A 25061-nucleotide genomic window follows, 5' to 3' on the forward strand; every position below is an offset into this window, starting at 1 on the left:
ACACACCACACACACACACACTGGATCTCTCTGAACAAACACAACATAGATGTAGATGAACTAGATCAGTCGATGAGATCCAGCAGCTCTAAAGTCTCAGACTCTGAACTTTTCCACATCGTGTCAAACTGACATCACAGAACAACAAGAGGAACAGAGACGATTTACGGCTTCACACAGTTTTACTAAACAATCTGAAAAGTGCAGCAGGCTGCTATATTCTGACTCTGAGTGTTTGAATGGAAGATTATTAAAAAATTAAGAGAATGAAGAATAAAAGATGGATGATGGATGGATGAATGTTGGATGGATGGATGAATGTTGGATGAACTGATGAATGGATGGATGGATGAATGTTGGATGGATGGATGGATGGATGGATGAATGTTGGATGGATGGATGGATGGACAGATGAATGTTGGATGGATGGATGTTGGATGGATGGATGAACTGATGAATGTTGGATGGATGGATGGATGGATGGATGAATGTTGGATGGATGGATGGATGGATGAATGTTGGATGGATGGATGATGGATGGATGGATGAACTGATGAATGTTGGATGGATGGATGTTGGATGGATGGATGAATGTTGGATGGATGGATGATGGATGGATGAATGTTGGATGAACTGATGAATGGATGGATGAATGGATGATGGATGGATGGATGGATGGATGGATGGATGGATGGATGGATGGATGGATGGATGAATGGATGGATGAATGGATGGATGGATGGACGGATGAATGAATGTTGGATAAACTGATGAATGGATGGATGAATGGATGTTGGATGGATGGATGGATGGATGGATGGATGGATGGATGGATGGATGGATGGATGGACGGATGAATGAATGTTGGATAAACTGATGAATGGATGGATGGATGGATGTTGGATGGATGGATGGATGGATGGATGGATGAATGTTGGATGGATGGATGGATGAATGTTGGATGAACTGATGAATGGATGGATGGATGAATGTTGGATGGATGGATGGATGGATGGATGGATGGATGAACGATGAATGATAGATGGATGGATGGATGATGGATGGATGGACAGATGAATGGATGGATGGATGGATGAACTGATGAATGATAGATGGATGGATGGATGATGGATGGATGGATGGACGGATGAATGTTGGATGGATGGATGGATGAACTGATGAATGAAAGATGGATGGATGAAAGTTGGATGGGATGGATGATGGATGGATGGAGGATGACAGATGAATGGATGGATGGATGGATGAACTGATGAATGTTGGATGGATGATGTTGGATGGACGGATGGATGAACTGATGAATGATGGATGGACAGATGAATGTTGGATGGATGGATGAACTGATGAATGTTGGATGGATGGATGGACAGATGAATGATGGATGGATGAACAGATGAATGTTGGATGGATGGATGAACAGATGAATGTTGGATGGGTGGATGGATGGATGGACAGATGAATGTTGGATGGATGGATGGATGGACAGATGAATGATGGATGAACAGATGAATGTTGGATGGATGGATGAACTGATGAATGTTGGATGGGTGAACAGACAGACAGACAGACAGACGGATGGATTGATGGATGGATGAACAGATGAATGTTGGATGGATGGATGAACTGATGAATGTTGGATGGATGGACGGATGAACAGATGAATGTTGGATGGACGGATGAACAGATGAATGTTGGATGAATGAATGACAGACGGACCCCCCTCCCGCCCCCCCCAGTGTCTGTACGGCTGAAATTCCTGGTTTTCTTGCCACCAGAACAGAAAATCCAGGATTTATAAATTCCCGTGTTCCCATTCGTTGCTTCCCAAATCGTGTGACGACGCCGTCGACGATGCGGCTGGTGGAACGAACCAATCACAGTTGAGGCGTGACGTCGTGTCCGATGTAACGCCTCCATGTTGTGTTTCAGGTGTACGAGCAGGACGACCTGTCGGAGCAGATGGCCAGTCTAGAAGGACTGATGCAGCAGCTCAACGCCATCACCGGCTCCGCCTTCTAGCCGCCGCCCGGCCCGGCCCGGTCCGGTCCGGTCCGGCTCTTCCTCAGCCACGGACCGATCTGCTCTGACTGGCTGGTCGCCCAGATCTCCATCCGTTTGGTTTCCTGGTCTGAAAAGGGAGTGAAACTCTGCAGCATGAACAGAACCAGCTGTGGGCGATTCTCTAGAAACCCTCTAGATTCTCCGACATGAAACCGGGACGAACCAACCAGGACAGGAATATCACAGAAAAGACGACCAGCGTCCCATCCTCCGTTTCTCCTCTTCGTGGTATTTATTGGCAGTGACCGCACCTCGCCTCTTTCCACCGGTACTGTTGGGAATATTCCTTCATCTCTTGGTTTTGCAGAACGTTTGGAAATCTGCGATTCAGAAACGAAACGTCTTCAGCCAAAGTTTCACTGAAACGGGATATTTTTCACATGGACCTAAAGTTTCCCATCATGCCGCGCTGTTCCGTGTGTTCTCCTTGATTTCCTTTTTCGCTCTGCGGAGCGTCAGCCGCTCCACCTCCGGGACGCTGCGAACGCAGAAACGGGAACGTTCAGAAGGATCCCCATCGTCTGACCTGACGTTAGCCGTTAGCGACATTAGCTTGTGCTGCTGCCAGATTCTGACCTTAGGAAGCTTATTGTGAATATCTTTGCTTTTGCTACTTGTTCCCGTCCGTCTTGATGCCGAAACGCAAACCAGAGGGCGAGGAGAAACAAAACAAGATCAGATTATTGTAGGTTTGAGTAAAAGAAGAAAACTAGAGTTCAGTTTGGCCAGCATTATTTCTGCCACCGCCTCAACTTTTGGTTTTGGTCCGGAAACTGTTGGACGACGTGACGATTCAGCACATCTACAGATTCAACTGTTAGCTGGGTTTCAGTTGGACTCTCACTGAAACATTCATGGCCTGTAAAGTGAGACGAGACGTAAAAAAAAAAACGTAAAGAGTAAAAACATAGGCAACACTAATGCTAACACTAGCAACAGACTGCTAACTGTTAGCACCGGCACGCTAAAAGATCTGTCGACTATCTCTGACTTTGCGTTAGCCCGCTAACACTTGGCAACAGCAATAACATGCTAACAGTTAGCAGCTGTGAAACGTTCAGCCTACAGATTTTTCCCGCCTTTCCGTCCTGTTGCCTAGCAACCATGACGGCGCTGAACGCAAGCTGCTAGCAGTGGAGCCCGAACTTTTCCTGAGTTTGAGTTATTAACCCTTTTAGTAAATTAAATTTAAAACGGAAACAACTGCAGCTAATTCACCCTGAACAAGATCATCTTTATTATTTCACTAAACCACAAAGTTAAAGTTTCATTCTGACCAATAACTGGTCAGTTCAGGTTCATGACCTGTGAACAGTTCCCGCTGTAAAGATCCAGATTTAGATGAACTAGTTCAGGACTCATGGTTTCATCTCTGCTCTGTGTCGGGTTGTTTCCTGACATGTTCGTCTCTGTTTTTATTTTTATGACACTGTGGGATTTCTTTCTGCTCTTATTTGCTTTGAAGAACCAAACGAACACGCGACTGAACACAAACCCACCAGCTTCACTTTGAGTTTCCTTCAGGGGTTACGTTTTTTAGAAAAAGACAAAAAGAAAAACATAATCCTGAAAAAGTCTATTTTTACATTCAGTGTCGCGGCGGAGATCAGGTATTCAGAGACACACAGAGAGAAAGAAAAGTTAATATCATGCAGCCTTCCAACGAAATCAACACATCGGACTCGGTGATTACCTCGTGGAAAACGGCTCTGGAGTCGTCTGGAGTCGTCCCCCTTTTCATTTCAGGAAGTAAATTAAAACGTGAGACGAGGGGAAGAGGAGCGAAGAGCTGCACCGGGAGTCAGAGCAGATGGAGCTTTTCTAGAGAAAACCTGGACATGTCAGAGTTTCAAGAGTCAAAAACCTTCAAGTTTTAAACTAGAAAATTTACCTGAGATTTACCGCAGGATTTTCTAGAAACACTTTGGAATTTTTTTTTTTAATCAAATGTCAAAAATTTGCTTGGAAAAACTCAGAAATTTTAAAATTAATCTCAGAATTTTTCTAGAGAACATTTCGACATTTCTGACATCTTTTGGAAATGTGAGGTTAAAGTCAACCCAGTGCTGAACCCAGAAATATTCTGAGATTAAATCTCATAATTTCACTTTTTTTTTCCACTTTTCAAACTGAAATTTTGTCGCTTTTTCTAGAGAATTTCAGAGATTGAAAAATTTTGAGTTTATTGCTAATTTTTGACTTTTGGAGTTAAGAAATGTCCTTGTTTTGTCTATAAAACGTCTTTCTGGGTTTTTGGTGTAAATTTTCTGGATTTTTCGGCTCTGACTCGCCCACAGCAAAAGCCCAGAGTTAATTTAACTCTGAAGAGAGTGGATTATATAAACACTGAAAAAGTGATAATATCAACTCTGTGGGAGTTAAATCAACACTGGGAATTATGTCGTTAACTCCCACAGAGTTGATATTAACACTTTTTCAGTGTGTATACAGTCCACTCTCTTCAGAGTTAAATTAACTCTGGGCTTTTGCTGTGCTGTGCCAGAGCTGCGCTGGAGGTTGAGGTTTCCGGAGGGGAATCTGTGTTTTTAGATTTGTAAATCATCTGGATTCACATCCAGGACAAGATGGACGACAGGATCCGGATTTAGATTTAGGATTAGACGAGTTGCAGTTTGTAAAGCAGGAAAGTTTAGTGAAAGTGTCAGAAATGGAGGCAGAGCGGCGTACACTGTGAAAAATCAGCGCCGGCTGATGGCTTCTGGGCGAACATCTCCTTCATCTTCTCTCGCTGCTGCAGCAATCCACTTCCTGCTGCATCATCAGAGGAAGCCTGCGCCTCGCCGCCTGGTTCAGATCCAGCAGCTTCTTCGACTTGTGCAAATTGGCAGGGACTTGAACTGACGAGTCACTCATCAGCGTCGGGGGTAAAACAGGCCGTCAGGCGGCTCTTTATTTGCCCCGGCCGCCATCTTGTCACTTCCAGACGTTTATCTGTGTGATGAAAGCAGAAGGTCTGAGGGAACGCCGCCGCCGCCGCCGCTCAGATTCAGCTTCCTGCAGATCCAGGCTGTCAATTCATTACCGGGACGCTTCCAGCAGGCTCACGCCGTTACCGCGGCAACCAGTCATCCCCGGGACGACGGCGGCGTCTCGCCAGAACGGGCGGCGGGGTGAAAAGGTCAAGAAGATCAAACTCGACGTCCAGCAGGACAAACGAATCAGAACCTCACGAGAAAACTCCGAAACTTTCAGATTAAACTCTGAAAATCTCCACAAAAGAAAAAAACATTAATTTGACTTTTGGAAATTTTCAGTCACAAAAGTTTAAATTGTTTTACTTTTGAACATTTTTTTAATTAAATTAATTCCAAAGTTTCAGTTTTTCTCCCAAATGTTTTCAAAACTTTGACACTTTTTAAATCGATCTCAGAAATTTTCTGTAAAAAAACAAAAAAAAAGTGAATTTTGTAAAATTTTCTGTCACTGAAATCAAAAATTTTGCTGAAAATTTCTGAGTTTTTGTCCTCAATTTTTTTACTTTTCAAATTCAGAAATTTCCAGATTAATATTCATAGTTTTTGTGTAATTATTTGCTGAAAGGTGAAGCCACTGCATGCTAACAGCGTGCTAACGTCATGCTAACAGCGTGCTAACGTCATGCTAACAGCGTGCTAGCGGTTAGCACACCGCTCAACAGTAACGTCCAGGAAGCGACTAATTTAAACGTCGTTTCTCCAGTTTTCACAGACCAGTGGCTTCGTCTGCAGGGAAATAATTAATTCATTCAGAAATTAAAACTGCGTCGCATCGTAAATCGAATTTTTCTGAATCTGAAAGCTAACCGTCAAACCGGAATATTTTCCCACTTTCATCCGGATAAAAGGAACATTTTACGTTTCTGTCTTGAGGAAACTTTGGTTTTTGGATCAGGTGGAATTGCTGCAGCAGAACTACATTAAAGCAAGCTGCCTTTTTTTACAGTGTACAGTTCCACTAGAGTAGAATTGACTTTTTATATTCAAATTTAATATATTATTATTATTTGGAGTGCTCTTGAAAGCTATTATTTATATCCATGTGATATTTCTGCATATGTAAAATTAGTTAAAAAAAAAAGGACAAAAAGGACTGAATGTTTTGTTTTTCTCCTCATGGCCTTAAACAGTTTCAGTTCTGAGATTTTTATCATTTTTGTTGCTTTTACTTATTTATTATTAAATCTTGACAGAAGTTAGTTTACCGGATTATTTGTAGACTTTTATCTATGCAGCAGAACCCAAAGCTGGAGTCGATCATCTCTGGGCAGCAAGTTGGAAGAAACTCAAAACAATTTTAGATTCAATTTGAAGATTTAAAATCCAGGAAATTATGTTTAAGTTATTTAATTTATTGTTTTGTGTCTAAAATGATCAGCTGCAGCAAAAGCAAAGGAGAGGTGGGTTAGCAGTGCTAGCTAGTCATTGGACTGTTTTAAAGCAACAGTCTTCAGTCAGAGGCTTTTTCAGATGTGTTGCAAGACTGACTGCTACTGGAGATCTGTCCAAAATGACGTTTTTGGATGATATCAGTTGCGACAATTCAGAAAATAAAGTATTTTTGAATGGAATTGAGTGGAATAAATAACACAATGCTGAAAGTTTCTGGAAGCCAAAAGACTGGAAGGAAAATATAAAAGGAAGAAAAAGAAAAATCTGAATCTATTTGATTTTATTGAGTGGAAAAAAAAAACCTAATTAAAAACAGCAGCTGAGCTGGAAACGTTGGCGTTTCATCCTTTATATCCCTTCTTTCTTTCTTTCTTTCCTTCCTTTTTTCCTCTTCAAATTAAACTTCCTCCACTCGCGGTTGTTATCCGGTCTGGACAGAAATGAGGTTCTGTGAGGAATAAGAAGAAGTTCAGTCTGGGTGGAGCCGGTTCTGAGCCTGACGTGTGAAATGGACCGTCAGCTCCGGTTTGGGCCGCCGGCTTACAGAACATAAATAATAGAGTAGAAAGAGAAAGTAGAAAAGATGATTTGCACCTCGTCTCATCAGGGAGAGGAGCTGAGGGACAACGTTTCCAGGAGGAGGAACGTCGATCCTGTCTGACTGCAGGACATCCGATGATGATGATGATGATGATGATGATGATGATGATGATGATGATGATGATGATGATGAAGTACGGCTTCTTCCCATTGTTGTTTTTCCATTTGCTGGTTTTTGTAACACACTGTAGAACAGCCCCATGGTCCTTTTTATAGAAATGTTATTTCAATGGTTCATTCTTTTTGTTTGATAAATAAAGTTTTGATACAAAATCAAAATGGCTGCTTGTTGGGTTTTTTTCTTCCTCAGGAAAAACACCTGGCTTTTCCAGCTAACAGAACGTGCTGGAGCTCCTGCTGGGGTTGCTAGGTAATGGGTGGAAGTCTGCTGGGGTTGCTAGGTAACGGGTGGAAGTCTGCTGGGGTTGCTAGGTAACGGGTGGAAGTCTGCTGGGGTTGCTAGGTAACGGGTGGAACTCTGCTGGGGTTGCTAGGTAACGGGTGAAACTTTGCTGCGGTTGCTAGGTAACGGGTGGAAGACTGCTAGGGTTGCTAGGTAACGGGTGAAACTTTGCTGGGGTTGCTAGGTAGCGGTGGGGTTGCTAGGTAGCGGTGGGGCTGCAAGGTAACGGGTGGAAGACTGCTAGGGTTGCTAGGTAACGGGTGGAACTCTGCTGGGGTTGCTAGGTAGCGGTGGGGTTGCTAGGTAACGGGTGGAAGACTGCTAGGGTTGCTAGGTAACGGGTGGAACTCTGCTGGGGTTGCTAGGTAGCGGTGGGGTTGCTAGGTAACGGGTGGAAGACTGCTAGGGTTGCTAGGTAACGGGTGGAAGACTGCTGGGGTTGCTAGGTAACGGGTGGAACTCTGCTGGGGTTGCTAGGTAGCGGTGGGGTTGCTAGGTAACGGGCAGTGCCTGCTGATTTATGATGTTACATTCTGCAGGTTTTGGAAGCAGATCATTTTCCTGATAAAAAAACATTAAATTATTCCCGACAAACGGCTTTTAGTTTGTTTTTTTGTTTCATTAAACGCTTTAGCTGCTTCTAGAAGCAGCAGAAACTCAGATGAAAGTTTCTATATCAGAATTTTTACTTTTACTCCAATAACAAGTCGTTTTTCCTCAAATCTGAGCTAAATAGTTACATGAACATTTATTAGTTATATTTTATTCATACATCATTTAACTTGCTGTCCAAAAACCTGCTAAATGCTTTGTATTTGGAAAATGTATCAAATGTGATATTTCCCATTAAGAAACATGCAGTAGTTATTCATGCTGTAGGAAAAATAATCGATTATAAGCTGTTAATGTTGAACTAGCAGGTCGTTGCTAAAGTTAGCATATTGAAGCTTTTCCGTTTTTTTGATCAACCAAAATAAACTTCCATAATATTAAAGGAGAATAAATTCTAAAGTAGTTAAAGGACATGAATGGCAGCTAATAAAGAGGACGCCAGAATGTTAGCATTAGCACGCTGACATTAGCATTAGCTGCTCGTAGCTTGCCTCACAAGTCGACATTTTGAAATGGAAAACTGTCAGGAGGAAGAGTTAGCGTTAGCCACTGGAGTTTATAAAGTACAACTAAAGAAATATAAACTTCCAGCAGCATTTTTAGAGAGAAATTCAGGTGATTTTGGGAGAAAAGGCCCCGGGAGATGATTCAGATAAAAGAGGCTCAGATGTAAAGAACAGGAGCTTCAGACATGATGATGATGATGATGATGATGGCGGCTCCGCTCAACCAGCGCCTGACCAAACGTGAAATATGGAAACTATTTTCCCGTCTGAGCCAAAAAGAATCTGATGCCTGAAAGTCCCGGTTTTTTCTGACCTTCTGAATGGAAAATGTCAGATTCAATCTGATTATCCGGCTAAACGATGTGAGCTGAACACGTCAGCTCACATCGTTGTTCCGCTGATGTGATAAAAGCCAGGATGAGGTTCTGTCAGGAGTCTCTTCACAGCTTCATGGATCAAATCAAACTGAATTAAAGATGAATGAGCTGAATTTCTGAGTCTTTATCTGAACAGCTGACAGTTTGGGCCTGAAAGCAGGAATTAGATTTAGTTCAGCTGCAGATTTTCAAGTTTGGCTTTCAAACCTCAATGCAAAAAAAAAAAAACTAAATCAGCTGATCACCTGCTGCAGCTAGAAAACAAAGATGGAGGATTGAATGTCCATGACAGAAAAACTTAATTTCTAGAAAAACAAGGAAATTTCAGAGATTGAAAAGTTGCAGTTTTGAGAGAAAAAAGGAAAATCTTTTAGATTCCTAGAAATTTTCTGGGAAAAACAAGGAAATTTCTGGCTTCGCTAAAAATTGCTAAAATAAAACAACTCAGAAATGTTGTGATTAATCTGAGAATTTTAAAAAAGGAGGAAAAAGAAAAAAATGAAAATGACTAGATAGAAACTTGAAAAATTCTATTTTTTTCTGGAAAACTTTTGAGATAATTCTCAACATTTCTGAGTTTGAAAATTCTAATTACTAGAAAAATCTCAGAAAATCTCAGAGTAAGCTCAGAAATGTTCTAGAAAAAAAACCATGAACGTTTTGAAGAGTTAAAAAATTGCTAGGAAAATTCAGAAATTCTGAAATCAATCTCAAATATTTTGTAGAAAAATTTTCAAACTCAAAATGTCGCTGTTTTTTCTAGAAAATTCAGATGTAATTCTCAAAATTTGAGTTTTAAAAGTCAAAATTTGCTAAAGAAAAAGAGTCAAAAATCAAAAATATGAAACTTTTTACATGTGAAACTTAATTTTTTTTAAATTAATTAAAAAATTTCATTTTTTTTCTAGCATATTTTAAACTCTTGGAGCTCAGAAATTTCCTCATTTTTTCAAAAATAATTTTCGATATTAATCTAAAAAATTACTTGGATTATTTTGCTCCTTCTTTCTGAATCACACGTCTTATTCGTCTTTAAAATCTGTAATCGTCCTGGTTTTTCTGGTTCCTGATTCTCTTCGTTCCTCGCAGCTCAGAACAGGAACATCTGGATCGTCGTGTTCAAACTGTGAAGCTGCAGGAAGTCCATCTTTTTCTCCTTCAGGCAGATTCATCATGATGAGCAGCAGCACATTCATGTTAAAATAACTGCCTGTTTCTCACTCAGTTTGTTTTCTCTGGAGTTCACATGATGAGCAGAGAGCATTTCTGAGATGATACAATATTTTAGTCCTGAAAAGCTGAACATATTTGTCCTCCGTTCCTCTGACACTCAGCGGCCCAGAAGGATCAACAAAACGCCAAAACAGCGTAAACTTAAATTCAGCATCGCTGCCAGTTTCTCATCACTTCCACGCAGCTTCAGTTCTGTATTCTGATTGGTGAAACTTCCAGTGTAGCATCACTTTAATTTGGCAAAAATTAAATTTTTAGAACAACTTCAGTATCAGCAACACTTGTCTTTTCTAGGAGCCATGGTACCGGCTGACCAAACATGCTGGGACTCAGCTTGGGGTTGCTAGGTAACGGGCTGGGCTTTGCTGGTGTTGCTAGGTAACGGGCTGGGCTTCGCTGGCGTTGCTAGGTAACAGGCTGGGCTTCACTGGCGTTGCTAGGTAACGGGCTGGGCTTCGCTGGCGTTGCTAGGTAACGGGCTGGGCTTCGCTGGCGTTGCTAGGTAACGGGCTGGGCTTCGCTGGCGTTGCTAGGTAACGGGCTGGGCTTCGCTGGCGTTGCTAGGTAACGGGCTGGGCTTCGCTGGCGTTGCTAGGTAACGGGCTGGGCTTCGCTGGCGTTGCTAGGTAACGGGCTGGGCTTCGCTGGCGTTGCTAGGTAACGGGCTGGGCTTCGCTGGCGTTGCTAGGTAACGGGCTGGGCTTCGCTGGCGTTGCTAGGTAACGGGCTGGGCTTCGCTGGCGTTGCTAGGTAACGGGCAGTGCCTGCCGGTTTGTGACGGTACATTCTGGAGGTTTTTTGAAACGTCTCATTTTCCAGTCACCAAAAAACCTGGATGTTGTTTCAGAGTCGCAGTAGAAACTCAAACGTAAATAGAAAACTGTGAGTTTTGCCCATTAGGTCACCTTTAAAGATCCGTTACTGAAGCTGCACAGTAGAGAATCATGAAAACCAGAACACAGATCTTCTCTCTCTCTCTCTGTTTGTTTTGTCTGAGTCTCACGCTGAGATGTGAACGGCTGCGTTCAGCCCCAGTTCAGCCCTTTCCCATGATGCTCTGCAGGGATCCGTTTATCTGCAGACGGGAAACGCTCAGAGCTGAGAGTCGGTGCGTCTGATTCCGGCTGTCGGGTCTGAGTTCGTCTCTCTGGTTCTCTCAGGAAATGACATCAGAGCGACGCAGCGAAACCACCTGGATCGGCTCGTTGTTCTAATGTCTGATTTTCATCTGTAAGAAACTAACGCAAAATCTCTGAAAACGACATTTTTCTGAGAAAGACGACTGAATTTCTCCAGTCACTGGAGTCCATGTTGCTTATGAAAACCAGTTTAGATGGAGGAAACTCAGTTTGATGCTAATCTGGTTTAGTAAACTGGAGGTCAGTGAAGTGGAAAGACTCTCGACCTGACGACGACGACGACGACAGGAAGTCTTCGTCTTGTTGACTTCCTGTCCTGGTCTCAGCTTCTTGCTGTCCTGTTCATGTGGACGATGTCCTGCTGGAAAAACGTCCGTAACACTGCAGGATGCGGACAGTGAGTAGATCCATCAGGCTCAGCTGATCCATTTGGTGCAACAATGTTGGGACTGGTTCATTTGTTCCAGACAGACTCAGATCAGCCCGTATTTATGTCCAGCCGCTCCACCTTCACAGGTCAGTCGCACAGACTTTTGATTAGTTTTGTTCTGCTGACTGACCTTCAGTGAAGTTGGTTGGTGCAGAGTCCAGCTGCTCTTCTGGACGCTGTGACTTCATTGGCTTCTCGTTCTGGAACAGGGAAATTACAGCTGTCAGAACGTTTCACATCACATTTTAACCATGCAGCAGGCGACAGACAGACAGACAGACAGCGGCTGGCTGGCTGCTGATTCATTCGCCTCGTTATGCATTTCAGTCCATTCTCCCACAGCTGAGTAATGAGAGATGAGAGCCGTCTTGCTCTGATTTAACAGTTGGCCATGTGGGGTCGGGCAGCCGTCCGTCCTTTCAGTCCAAAGGCAGAACTTTCAACCCAGAACTCCACAAGCTGAGGTGGATGGAAACGGGTCCTACGAGGTTTTCAGCTCTGGGCGCTGAGCTTCTCTGAAAGCTTTTGGGTGTTTGTTGAGGTTTGGTTTCTGAAACTTTGTCCTTTTCCACCACAGGCGATCAAAAGGTTCAGATGATCTCAGGCTTCGACCGCGGAGTTACTGGTTTTACCTTCAGAAATGGTCCAGTTGGAGATGGAACATGTTTACCGCCTTTGCTCAGCCTATGGGCCGATCAGTGATTACCGCCTGCTGCCAATCAAGTCACCGGCCACGTTGGGCTTGAAAAACTCAGAAGTTGTTCCAATAAACGGGAGGAACCGCGTAGGATCTGCGAATTTACACAAATCCGTCCGGATTGGATCTGGTGAGCGTCCAGGAGAAGGAGCTTTACTGAGTCTGTGGGGGGAAACATCTGGAAGGAAGGATCTACGATAACTCGTGTCCCAGTGGGAGACACGGTTTGACTCCTGTCCTGTCTGCCACTGAGTCAAACGCTGTCAAATTTTATTTAATTTAGGCCAAAATCAAGATCATATCTGTCCTCAAAGGGACGTTTGTTCCAGCGTATATTGATAAAATCCATTAGACTGTTAAAATATGAATAAATAGCTGTCTGAATTTAATAGCATCTGTTTTGCTGCCACCTGCAGGTGGGAGTTGGCATCACTTCAACCCCACAGGTTTGACCATTTTGGAGGAAAATTTCATGCATTAGTGCGAAAAGTGCAGGAATCTGTTGATTTTGCGTGAATCACAATAAACTTCAGACTGAATGATGTAAATTTGCAGATTAAACTGCTTTGATTTGACTGATCAAATGATCTCAGATCATAAAAACGGTTCAATAGTTTCATTTCTGAGCTTGACATGCTTTACTTTATGCTGCAGAACAGTTTAAATCCGCATTTTATGTTTAGATCAGATTAGTTTTTGGGTGAATTTACTCAGTTTACTAAAGAAATGGACTAATTGGAGGCGATTGATCTTCCTGGTTTGGGACCACGACGGAAAACGTAATGAAATAAAGTGAAGACTGAAGAAGTTTATCGTCTGTGTTTGCTTGAAGTCTCACGCTGTTTAGGCTAACATGGTTTTCTGTTCAGCTGGAGGTCGCAGGTTGATAATGAGCCATGAAACCAGTTCAGGAGCCGTTTTCATGGAGTGACAGCCGCCGCGGCAGCGTGGAAATGGATGATGGCCGGAGGCTCCGGCTGACGAGGGAGGAAAACACAAATGTTTCTGTTTAAAATTGTTTTTCTTCTCTGTAATCATCAAAATGACAAGAACGTATAAAAAAATGTACTTGAAATGTTTCACTTTGAGGGATGAATGTTTAAAATCAACGAGTTTCAGTTGATATGTTGATATAAAACCATCGACAGCTGTTCACAAATGATTCTTTTGAACAGTTCTTTACCCTAAATGAGGGAACTGGAGATTCGTTTGGTTTTTTTGTGACTTTGCTGATTTATGCTTTACACACTCTACCACTTACTTATATAATTTACATTTATATGTGTGAATAAATACAATACAATGAAGGGATGATTAACAGGCATTAAACATACTTTTTATCAAGACCATTATTTTTCATAGGTTGGATTTTAAATGTCAGCTTTTTATTTCCTGCAAGCATAAAATCATCATAATTACCATGAATAAAGGCTTGAAAACATCAATCAGAGTGTAATTAATCTATATAATCACCTTTTAAACTGAGTTACAAACTCTAGACGATTTATTTCCTGCAACAACAAACTGCTTTTATTTTGCACTTTCTTGATAAAACTATAAATACAGATGGTTCAACTTGTTTTAATAATTTCACCAGGAAATGTCAGGATTATCTCATCTAATATGGAACTATAGACAGACTAAAATGGTTTGTTCTTTGAAAAATGAATCGGCTTTTCAGAGTGAAGTGAAGTAAATAGATGCTGACATTGATTTTTCTACAAATTTATGCTTTAATCGACATTTTTATGGTCAAAATTGTTTAATTTACATGAAATGCAGTTCTGCGCTTCACCTCTGGGGGCGCTGTCTCACTCAAAGTGAATGAAGCAGGAAGTTGGCGCTTGCTCTTTCCTGTTAATTTTGCTAATGAACTTGTTTAATGACACATTTTCTACATGTGATAACCTTCCACAGTCTGTCTAACATATTTAAATAATGTGTGTGAAATATTTGGACTTCCTGATCGGCGCAGTGACAATGCGCGGGATGAGGCGGGAAGTTCTGTTCCTCACTGATAGGGGGCGATGCTGAGCCACACAGACACAACCAGCGGCAGGTGCTCTTCTTCTACGCTTTGAAAAACCTGAAAACAATCGGAAAATACCTAAAGTAATGTCGGAATAAAACCGTTCAAGGCTGCTCTGCTCTTCATCTTCATTAAAACTGTCAGATTTTTAAAAACCTAAAGGATTTTTATTTTTTATTTTACAACAGAGGGACAAATATTGGAGAGTGGGAGGACTTCACATGAAAACACAGGTAACGATTTACAGTTTTAATCAGAAAAGAGGGAGAGAGGCTAGCAAAAAATAAAATAAAATCATTCAAAATTCAAAGAAAACATCTAATTTGACCTGATATTAAATATTCTCTCGTTTATCTTTTGTAATACTGTTGAGTTATGTGGAAATGATTAAACAGCTACAGTAAACTACTGTACTATACAGTTTACTTTTGGTGAATTTGGACCACAGATAGAAAAATAAAAAGGAGTAAATTTCTTCCAAAAAAACTGATATTTTGACTTTAATCTCAGATTTTTTTCGGGAAACATTGAAATTTGAGTTTCAAAAGTAAAAAAAAACAAGTTTGAAATTCAGAATATGTCAAAGTTGTTTTATATAAAATTTCTGATATTAATCTGAAAATTGCAGTTTTTCCTTGAACATTTTTGGCTCACAGATGTTCTTGTGTCATTAACGGAAAAACTTACAAGGTTTAGTGGAAATTTACTCCCTTTTCTCCGTCCGCGCCATTTCACAACATTAAAATATGAGTTTCTATTTTGTATGTTTATCTGATTCTCGTTCCTACCCAGAATCCTCCTGTGCTGGTCTTCCCGTCCAGTAGAGGGCGCTGACAGGTCACAGCTGCGTTAACAGTTGCTGTTGTTGGCAAACATGTCAGAAATGTGAGATTTTGATGAAGATTTGACTCAGGCGGACACACAGAGTTCAGGTGACAGAGCTTTGTTTGCAGCTCTGTGTCGCATTTTCAATTTAAGGCTGAAAACAAAACTAAACAAGATGAATAATTCATTCAGCGTGTGTGTGTGTGTGTGTGTGTGTGTGTGTGTGTGTGTGTGTGTGTGTGTGTGTGTGTGTTTCTCTGCTAATCCCTTCAGTTTTGCTGCTGATTTTCTTTGTCAAGCGTGAGAGAGTAATTAATCAGATCTGAAATGAGATTCTGGAATTAAAAATGTGTGTGTGTGTGTGTGTGTGTGTGTGTGTGTGTGTGTGTGTGTGTGTGTGTGTGTGTGTAGCACCAGTCTAGCCTTAATGGATCCTGACAAGCGAATTATATCAGCTTCCTCCCAGTTTTCACTGTATCTGCCATGCTGACCGCTTCCTGCTGCATTAATGGCTGCAGCCGATGTTTGGCTCGGCGGTGAATTGTGAAGGTTACAAGCCGCGTTATGAGTGCAGGGAATCCCTGGTTGTGATGGAGCGGGACGTGGAGAGTTTTTGACCTTTGGTTTTTCCGAGTCGCGCTCAGTATGCAGCGCGCCGCTAACTGCGCGTCGGGCTGTGAAATGAAGTTTTACTCAAAACGACGGAGTCTTGGCTGCATCCCAAACGAAGGCTGGGCATTTATCACTATAAGAATTTGAATTCATCGTTTTCACAGTTACTGATGTGTTTTTTTTACTTCCGATACCTGATATCAGCTGATACGATGCAGAAAATCAGCTGAGTTGACTTAAATGTTTGTTTTGTAAATGTACTGAATTATAAATTTATTTGATAAATCTGCACCAGTTCAGCAAACTCAGATAACATCTCAAGTTTAAACTTTAATTTGTTCAGTCGATGAGGTCAGGAGTGAAACAACCAATGGAAAATAAATGATGAAGAAACATTTGGTGTTGAACTATTAAAATAGGCCCCTATAAGAGTTTATGTGAACTGTCCAAAAGCATGTAGTGGACTGCAACGCAGGGCATTCTGGGTAAATACAAACAAAACAAACATGTTAGCGTAGCGCTAGCAGGAGACGTGACTTTTGGCAAAGACGAGGAAAAAAATCCTACAAACCCTACAATCCATTCTGTTTCCATCTGGTGAAACAGGAAGTTGCTCTCAGCGTCTTCAGAGGTTTTTGTGTCATTTCCTTCAGTGGTTCTTGGTGCAGCGCCCCCACAGGCCAGGAGGGGAACAGGTTGGTCTGACTCAGAGCAGCTGGAGGTGGAGCAGATGTTCTGGTTCTGAATCTGAAGTCTGTCAGGAGGGAAAACACAGATGCTGTTCCTGCTTCCCTGCAGTAGAACCTGCAGCCTCAGTCCAAGGAAACAAACTGGGTTTGAACAAAACAAAAAACAAAAAAAATCCTCTTTAGGTTTTTCATCACTTTATATTTGGTTCAAACTTGCGATGACACTGATGGCTGCTGGTTATTTTCTCTCCGTGTTGGGATGATGAAACTTCCCCCCTGGGAATGCCGGCTCAGAAGTGTTTCCCCTGCAGCAGGACTCTGATGGTTATTTTAAGTTATTATACTGCAGAGTTTATGTAAAAGAAAAGCGAGTTGAACTTCTCTGCAGGTTTCCTAAGTGTTCCTTGTTCTGCAGATTTAAATGTCCAGTCTTTAGTGATTTTCTGCCGGTCATTCTGGATCACAGCTCTGCCGCTGCGTTTGCTAATCTTCTTCAAAATGAGTAGCGAACGGATCCGTCAGCGCTCCGTTCGCTCCCTGACAGCCAATTAGCCCGGCTTTCCTCGTGGAAATTAAACAACCTGAACTGATGAGACGTCCAGCTCTTTGAGGTTGATTTGATTTTAAAACAGCAGCAGAGTTATGATTAAAGTCAACGTAGTTTCTGTAAAATAAACTCCGGAGAGCGTTAACGTGGGTCAGGAATATGCAGAAGGCCAAGACAAACGTCCTCTGGACAGACGAGATGTTCAGCATCAGAAACACCTTTTATCAGTAGGAAAGCACGGCAGTGGAGGGAGGATGATGTGGGAATGTTTTGCAGCCACAGCACCTGATCATCTTGCAGTCATTAGTTGCATTTCCATCAACGTTAGAAATTATAAAATTCAATATAACTTCCTGAATTTCACAGAAAAGTTTTTATGCTGCAGTAGCTTGGAAATGGTGTTGTTTGTTAGATGGAGCTGGATGGTATTGGGTGGTGTTGGATAGTATTGGGTGGTGTTGGATGGTATTGGGTGGTGTTGGGTAGTATTGGGTGGTGTTGGATAGAGTTGGGTGGCATTGGGTGTTGTTGGGTGGTATTGGATGGTGTTGGGTGTTGTTGGGTGGTGTTGGGTGGTATTGGGTGATATCGGGTGGTATTGGATGGTGTTGGATAGTATTGGGTGGTGTTGGGTGGTGTTGGGTGGTGTTGGATAGTGTTGGGTGGTATTGGGTGGTGTTGGGTGGTATTGGGTGGTGTTGGGTAGTATTGGGTGGTGTTGGATAGTATTGGGTGGTGTTGGGTGGTGTTGGGTGGTATTGGGTGGTGTTGGGTGGAGTTGGGTGTTATTGGGTGGTGTTGGGTGTTATTGGGTGTTATTGGGTGGTATTGGGTGGTATTAGGTGGTGTTGGGTGGTATTGGGTGGTGTTGGGTGGTATTGGGTGGTGTTGGGTGGTGTTGGGTGGTGTTGGGTGTTGTTGGGTGGTGTTGGGTGGTATTGGGTGGTGTTGGGTGGTGTTGGGTGGTGTTGGGTGGTGTTGGGTGGTGTTGGGTGGTATTGGGTGGTGTTGGGTGGTATTGGGTGGTGTTGGGTGGTATTGGATGGTGTTGGATAGTATTGGGTGGTGTTGGGTGTTGTTGGGTGGTATTGGGTGGTGTTGGATAGTGTTGGGTGGAGTTGGGTGTTATTGGGTGGTGTTGGGTGGTATTGGGTGGTATTGGGTGGTGTTGGGTGGTGTTGGGTAGTATTGGGTGGTGTTGGGTGTTGTTGGGTGGTATTGGGTGGTGTTGGGTGGTGTTGGGTGGTGTTGGGTGGTATTGGGTGGTGTTGGGTGGTATTGGGTGGTGTTGGGTGGTGTTGGATGGTATTGGGTGGTGTTGGGTGGAGTTGGGTGTTATTGGGTGGTGTTGGGTGGTATTGGGTGGTGTTGGGTGGTATTGGGTGGTGTTGGATAGTATTGGGTGGTATTGGATGGTGTTGGGTGTTGTTGGTTGTTGTTGGGTGGTGTTGGATAGTGTTGGGTGGAGTTGGGTGTTGTTGGGTGGTGTTGGGTGGTGTTGGGTGATATCGGGTGGTATTGGATGGTGTTGGATAGTATTGGGTGGTGTTGGGTGTTGTTGGGTGGTATTGGGTGGTGTTGGATAGTGTTGGGTGGAGTTGGGTGTTATTGGGTGGTGTTGGGTGATATTGGGTGGTGTTGGGTGGTATTGGGTGGTGTTGGGTGGTATTGGGTGGTATTGGATGGTGTTGGATAGTATTGGGTGGTGTTGGATGGTGTTGGATAGTATTGGGTGGTGTTGGATGGTGTTGGGTAGTATTGGGTGGTGTTGGATGGTGTTGGATAGTATTGGGTGGTGTTGGGTGTTGTTGGGTGGTATTAGGTGGTATTGGGTGGTGTTGTATAGTATTGGGTGGCATTGGGTGGTATTAGGTGGTGTTCGGTGGTATTGGGTGGTGTTGGATAGTATTGGGCGGCATTGTGTGGTATTGATTGGTATTATGTGGTATTGGGTGGTATTGGGTGGTGTTATTGGGTGGTGTTGGGTGGTATTGGGTGGTGTTGGGTGGTGTTGGGTGGTATTAGGTGGTGTTATGTGGTGTTATGTGGTATTGGGTGGTGTTATGTGGTGTTGGGTGGTGTTATGTGGTGTTGGGTGGTGTTATGTGGTGTTGGGTGGTGTTATGTGGTGTTGGGTGGTGTTATGTGGTATTGGGTGGTGTTATGTGGTGTTGGGTGGTGTTATGTGGTGTTGGGTGGTGTTATGTGGTATTGGGTGGTGTTATGTGGTGTTGGGTGGTGTTATGTGGTGTTATGTGGTGCTATGTGGTGTTGGGTGGTGTTATGTGGTGTTGGGTGGTGTTATGTGGTGTTATGTGGTGTTGGGTGGTGTTATGTGGTGTTGGGTGGTGTTATGTGGTGTTATGTGGTGTTGGGTGGTGTTATGTGGTGTTGGGTGGTGTTATGTGGTGTTGGGTGGTGTTATGTGGTGTTGGGTGGTGTTATGTGGTGTTGGGTGGTGTTATGTGGTGTTGGGTGGTGTTATGTGGTGTTGGGTGGTGTTATGTGGTATTGGGTGGTGTTATGTGGTGTTGGGTGGTGTTATGTGGTGTTGGGTGGTGTTATGTGGTGTTGGGTGGTGTTATGTGGTATTGGGTGGTGTTATGTGGTGTTGGGTGGTGTTATGTGGTGTTGGGTGGTGTTATGTGGTGTTGGGTGGTGTTATGTGGTGTTATGTGGTGTTATGTGGTATTGGGTGGTGTTATGTGGTGTTGGGTGGTGTTATGTGGTGTTGGGTGGTGTTATGTGGTGTTATGTGGTGTTGGGTGGTGTTATGTGGTGTTGGGTGGTGTTATGTGGTGTTGGGTGGTGTTATGTGGTGTTGGGTGGTGTTATGTGGTGTTGGGTGGTGTTATGTGGTGTTGGGTGGTGTTATGTGGTGTTATGTGGTGTTATGTGGTATTAGGTGGTGCTATGTGGTGTTGGGTGGTATTGGGTGGTGTTAGGTGTTGTTGGTTGGTGTTGGTTGGTGTTATGTGGTATTAGGTGGTGCTATGTGGTGTTGGGTGTTATTGGGTGGTGTTGGGTGGTATTGGGTGGTGTTATGTGGTATTGGGTGGTGTTGGATGGTGTTGGGTGGTATTGGGTGGTGTTATGTGGTGTTGGGTGGTGTTGGGTGGTGTTGGGTGGTGTTGGGTGGTGTTATGTGGTGTTGGGTGGTGTTGGGTGGTATTGGGTGGTGCTATGTGGTGTTGGGTGGTGTTGGGTGGTATTGGGTGGTGTTGGGTGGTATTGGGTGGTGCTATGTGGTGTTGGGTGGTATTAGGTGGTGTTATGTGGTATTAGGTGGTATTAGGTGGTGTTATGTGGTGCTATGTGGTGTTGGGTGGTGTTATGTGGTATTAGGTGGTGTTATGTGGTATTAGGTGGTGCTATGTGGTGTTGGGTGGTGTTGGGTCACTGCTGAACTCTTGAACCAGCCGATCTCTGACGGAGAACCTCTGTGTGTCATCAGGCTCCATAACGAGCTGCTGGAAGCTTCAACCTGAAAACCCCAGAGTAAACAGAGAAACAATGGAGGAGAGTCAGTAAACCCACTGATCACTGCTGCCCCCTGCTGGCCAACACTGTCACTGCTCCCTGTTCCACATGCGGCCGTAAATCTCCGGGTGTTTCCTGGAGGATGGGAAGAGCAGCCTCAGAGGATCACATTAGAGTCAGGAAGATTTCTAGCTTTCAAAGTGACTCCCACTGAGGATTTCAAGGCTTGTCTTCTGGTTTCTCCTTTTGTAAAAGATGGATGTGCAGTAAATGCTTGTGTTGGCAGCAAAGAGTCTGGCACCAGGGATGAAGTTACATCAACAAAATAACTGTTCAAAAGCTAAACATTCAACAGCCTCCGGGGGGTTTCAGGCAGCAGATGAGCATCAGGAAGGCGCAGCAGCCGTGTTCAGCCCGTTTGAATCAAACTCCAGCCTGTTTTCTGAGAATGTCCGGTTTGTTTGGCGAGGCGTGAACCAGAACCGGTCCGATAGGAACCAGGTGAACATTAATGGTGACTCTGCTGTCCTCACCGCTGGGCTGGAGGAGAAGAACCTGCTGTGTTTGGAGCTTAAATCTCAACAGGTTTCAAACTCTGATGCGATCTGGATGCATGTGTGAACGCCAAGTGGACCGGAGGCCGCTCCAAAAGTAGGAAGTGGACTACAGCGCAGGGGATTCTGGGTAAATACAACCAAAGCTAACATGCTAGTCTAATGATAGTATAAGAAATGGCAGGACAAATCGTACAGCTTCTGACGCCTCCATCTTGTTTCCATCTGGTGAAGCAGGAAGCTGCTCTCAGCATCTTCAGAGGTTTTTATGTCGTTTCCTTCAGTGGTTCTTGGTGCAGCGCCCCCGCAGGCCAGGAGGGGAACAGGTTGGTTTGACTCAGAAAGAGACAGAGAACTAGCAGCTGGAGGTGGAGCAGATGATGCAGTTTTGGTCCCAATAGAACCGAGTTTCTCAGACTATCAGATGGGACAACAACCTACAACTTTCTTAGCTTACCGTCCAAACAGATTTCCTTGTAATATCTTCAACTCGTCTTGCTCCTTAAGTCTTCTAAAGGTTTTCTCACCACTTCCCAGTCCCCCTCTAACCATGTTCAGAGGAACGAGAAGCTGTCAGAGTCTGACTGGACCCGCTGTTGGTCTGCTGAAGGTGGTATTTTTAGAACAAAAAACTTTAAAAGACCTTCAGAAGCTTCTGGAGAAAAACCAACCCTGAGACATGGGCAGCAGCTCTGAGAGAAAATATGAATAAACTTCAGCATTCATTAACGTCCTTCTGTAACCAGATGATGGTGAATTAATGAGAAACTCTCATTTTTGTCTTGGCTGCATCAACCTGAGCACATTCGTCACATTGCTGACTCGTCTTTCTGATCCATCCATTTCCTCGCTCTGCCCCCCGGCTGCAGTCTTGATTTTGAACCATAAGAATAACAGACTTTGTTACGAAACGTCTCGGTTCCTTTGACTGAAACTCTGTGAGTATCTGAATCTGGAAGCGTTTGGATCCAGTAATGACCAGGAAACGCGTCTCTGGTGAAATGTTGCTGGGTTTTGCTGTGTGCTACTGCCCTCTGGTGGTCATGATCTAAAGCTACATTTCAGCCTGTTTTACTATATTGGAAGTTTGGATGCGTGTTTAAATTACTATTCCTATTAAAATAGGAAAGTAAAAGAGAAATTGAACTCGTATAGTGATACTCAGGCCCTCACAGCATTCTGTTTCCTCTTGTCTTCTTGCCAGAGACGGGCGGATCAATCCTGAATATCAATACTCATTCAGCATCTGTATCAGATTGAAACTTTACTTTCAGGGAAACAAGATTTTTGTTTTGTTTTTACCGTTTATCCTGTCAATGTTATTAAAGTCATTTTTAAGAAACCTTTACATTTAGTTCAAGTTATACCCAATGTTTAAAGTAAATGATTCCTAGAAAAGAAACACCTGAAGGTCGTAAGTCTGAAACCAGAACACTGAAAAGTTTTCTGTCATTGTTGGTGATACTGATCCTGCATTTACACTGGACTGGAGTGAAACCAGAACGTCCATCATCACTCCTCTGCTTCCTGCTTCCTCTGATTCCTGCTTCCTCTGTTTCATGCTTCCTCTGCTTCCTGCTTCCTCTGTTTCCTGCTTCCTCTGCTTCCTCTGCTTCCTGCTTCCTCTGCTTCCTGCTTCCTCTGCTTCCTGCTTCCTCTGCTTCCTTTGCTTCCTCTGTGTCCTCTGCTTCCTGCTTCCTCTGCTTCCTGCTTCCTCTGCTTCCTGCTTCCTCTGCTTCCTGCTTCCTCTGCTTCCTGCTTCCTCTGATTCCTGCTTCCTCTGTTTCATGCTTCCTCTGCTTTCTGCTTCCTGCTTCCCCTGCTTCCTGCTTCCTCTGCTTCCTTTGCTTCCTCTGCTTCCTCTGATTCCTGCTTCCTCTGGCTCCTGCTTCCTGCTTCCTCTGGTTCCTGCTTCCTCTGCTTCCTGCTTCTTCTGATTCCTGCTTCCTCTGTTTCCTGCTTATTCTGATTCCTGCATCCTCTGTTTCATGCTTCCTCTGCTTCCTTTGCTTCCTCTGATTCCTGCTTCCTCTGTTTCCTTTTTCCTGCTTCCTCTGCTTCCTGCTTCCTCTGATTCCTGCTTCCTCTGGCTCCTGCTTCCTCTGCTTCAGTTTTCCCTCTTAAAACAGGTTGATGATGATATTCAAAGTTCAAAACTAAATGTTTATTGCAAGTTACTAAATTGAGTATTCTAATCAAAATATGAAAAAATAAACATTAAATTACTTCTTGTTTCCTGGACAAAATCAGTTTTTGAGTGATTTTGATTCTTTGTAATAAAGTCAAGATTTGCTGCTGCACACAGCCATAAAGTGAAATATTTATGAAATAATTCCTAATAAACATTTAAAAATATATTTTTGCAATGCAGATTAATTTGTTTCGAGCCTCCATTCATTCGTCCTTCGGTTTCCAAACTAGAGGACTCAGAGGTAAGGCGTCTGTCTTCAGGTGAAAGTTGAACCGAGTTACATGAACCGTAGTGTTTAATTTATGGTGATGGAGTCGCTGCCTGGCAGGAAACAGGAGCAGACTCCTGTAAAATGCATATTCAGCATTTTGTACTTTACTGCAGAAGTTTGACTCAGAGGCCAAATCATATTTTCTGGCTTCTCGTCCTGAAAGACGAAGGATTGACGTAATAATACGCTGTTTGTAACGTGACAATGGGTCTAGTTCTGCTTGTGTTCAAGATACTGCAACATATGATCAGGTCATTCTGCAGATTTTAAACACTTTGCTTCAGAAAACCCTCTCAGAACTGAAGAGCCTCAAATCTCAAGACGGGACCGTGAGAAACACCAACGGTTGCCTGAGTCAAGTCTAAGGCCTGGCTGGCTGAGGCCTCAACTGGAAAATAAACCAAGGGGAAATGTTGGGGGTGGCCAAAATGAAAATGAATGCGACACCATTTGACTCAGTTTGAGGATCCAGGTCCTGAAGGGCCGACGTCCAGCGACTCTCAGACGTCTCCCTGGTCCAGCACGCTTCAGACAGATGAACCTCCTCAGTGCAGTCAGGTTTCCTAGAGTCCTGCTAACGACTTCGTTATTTGACGAGGGGGTGTTGAAGTAGAGAAACGTCTAAAGGCTGCAGGACGCCGGCCCTCCAGGCCTGGAGCTGCCCACCCCTGTGGTAGATCCTTCCATCCAGATGCTTCGCCCAACTAACTCAAAGCTCCTCCTTGGAACCTCCTTTATTGGTGGTTTATTGGAACCACCAATAAATGGTGGTTCCAATAAACCACCATTTATTGGTGGTTTATTGGAACCACCATTAAACCACCAAATGGTTCCATTTATTGGAACCACCAATAAATGGTGGTTCCAATAAACCACCATTTATTGGTGGTTTATTGGAACCACCATTAAACCACCAAATGGTTCCATTTATTGGAACCACCAATAAATGGAACCATTTGGTGGTTTATTGGAACCACCATTAAACCACCAAATGGTTCCATTTATTGGAACCACCAATAAATGGGTATGTTTTCAACCCGAACAAAGCCGGGTGATTGATTGGCAGATGGCAATTGTTGACTATAGACTGAGCAAAGGACAACATCTCCATCACCAACAAGACCATTGTCAAGGGTAAAAACGCCGTAGGGAAACCAAACGGTTCAATGGGGGGGGGCAACCCAACCTGAATACACCACGGTGAACTTGGCACCCAATGCTATGTGAACACAATGAATCTGGAATGTCAGATTTGTCTGTTGAAAACCTCAGACCCATTTTCATTCATCTACATTTTGTTGCTGCTTTTACTCTTTGCTGCAACATGGAATCCAGTGGCTGGAGAAAATCTGTCGTCTTTCTCAGAGAAATGTCGTTTTCAGAGGCTGCAGAGCAGAGA

At 43.4% G+C, this 25061-nt stretch overlaps 1 long non-coding RNA gene across 1 annotated transcript; it reads left to right on the plus strand.

The window, feature by feature from the left end:
• Positions 1 to 1323: 1323 nt before the first annotated feature.
• Positions 1324 to 3643, plus strand: LOC145554364 (uncharacterized). Its single transcript, XR_014090339.1, has 2 exons — positions 1324 to 1565; positions 1618 to 3643. It is a non-coding gene; the product is annotated as an uncharacterized LOC145554364 (long non-coding RNA).
• The last annotated feature ends 21418 nt before the right edge of the window (positions 3644 to 25061 follow it).

Source organism: Poecilia reticulata, chromosome 12 (assembly GCF_904066995.2).
Source record: "Poecilia reticulata chromosome 12, P_reticulata-male-v2, whole genome shotgun sequence".
Lineage (NCBI taxonomy): Eukaryota > Metazoa > Chordata > Actinopteri > Cyprinodontiformes > Poeciliidae > Poecilia > Poecilia reticulata.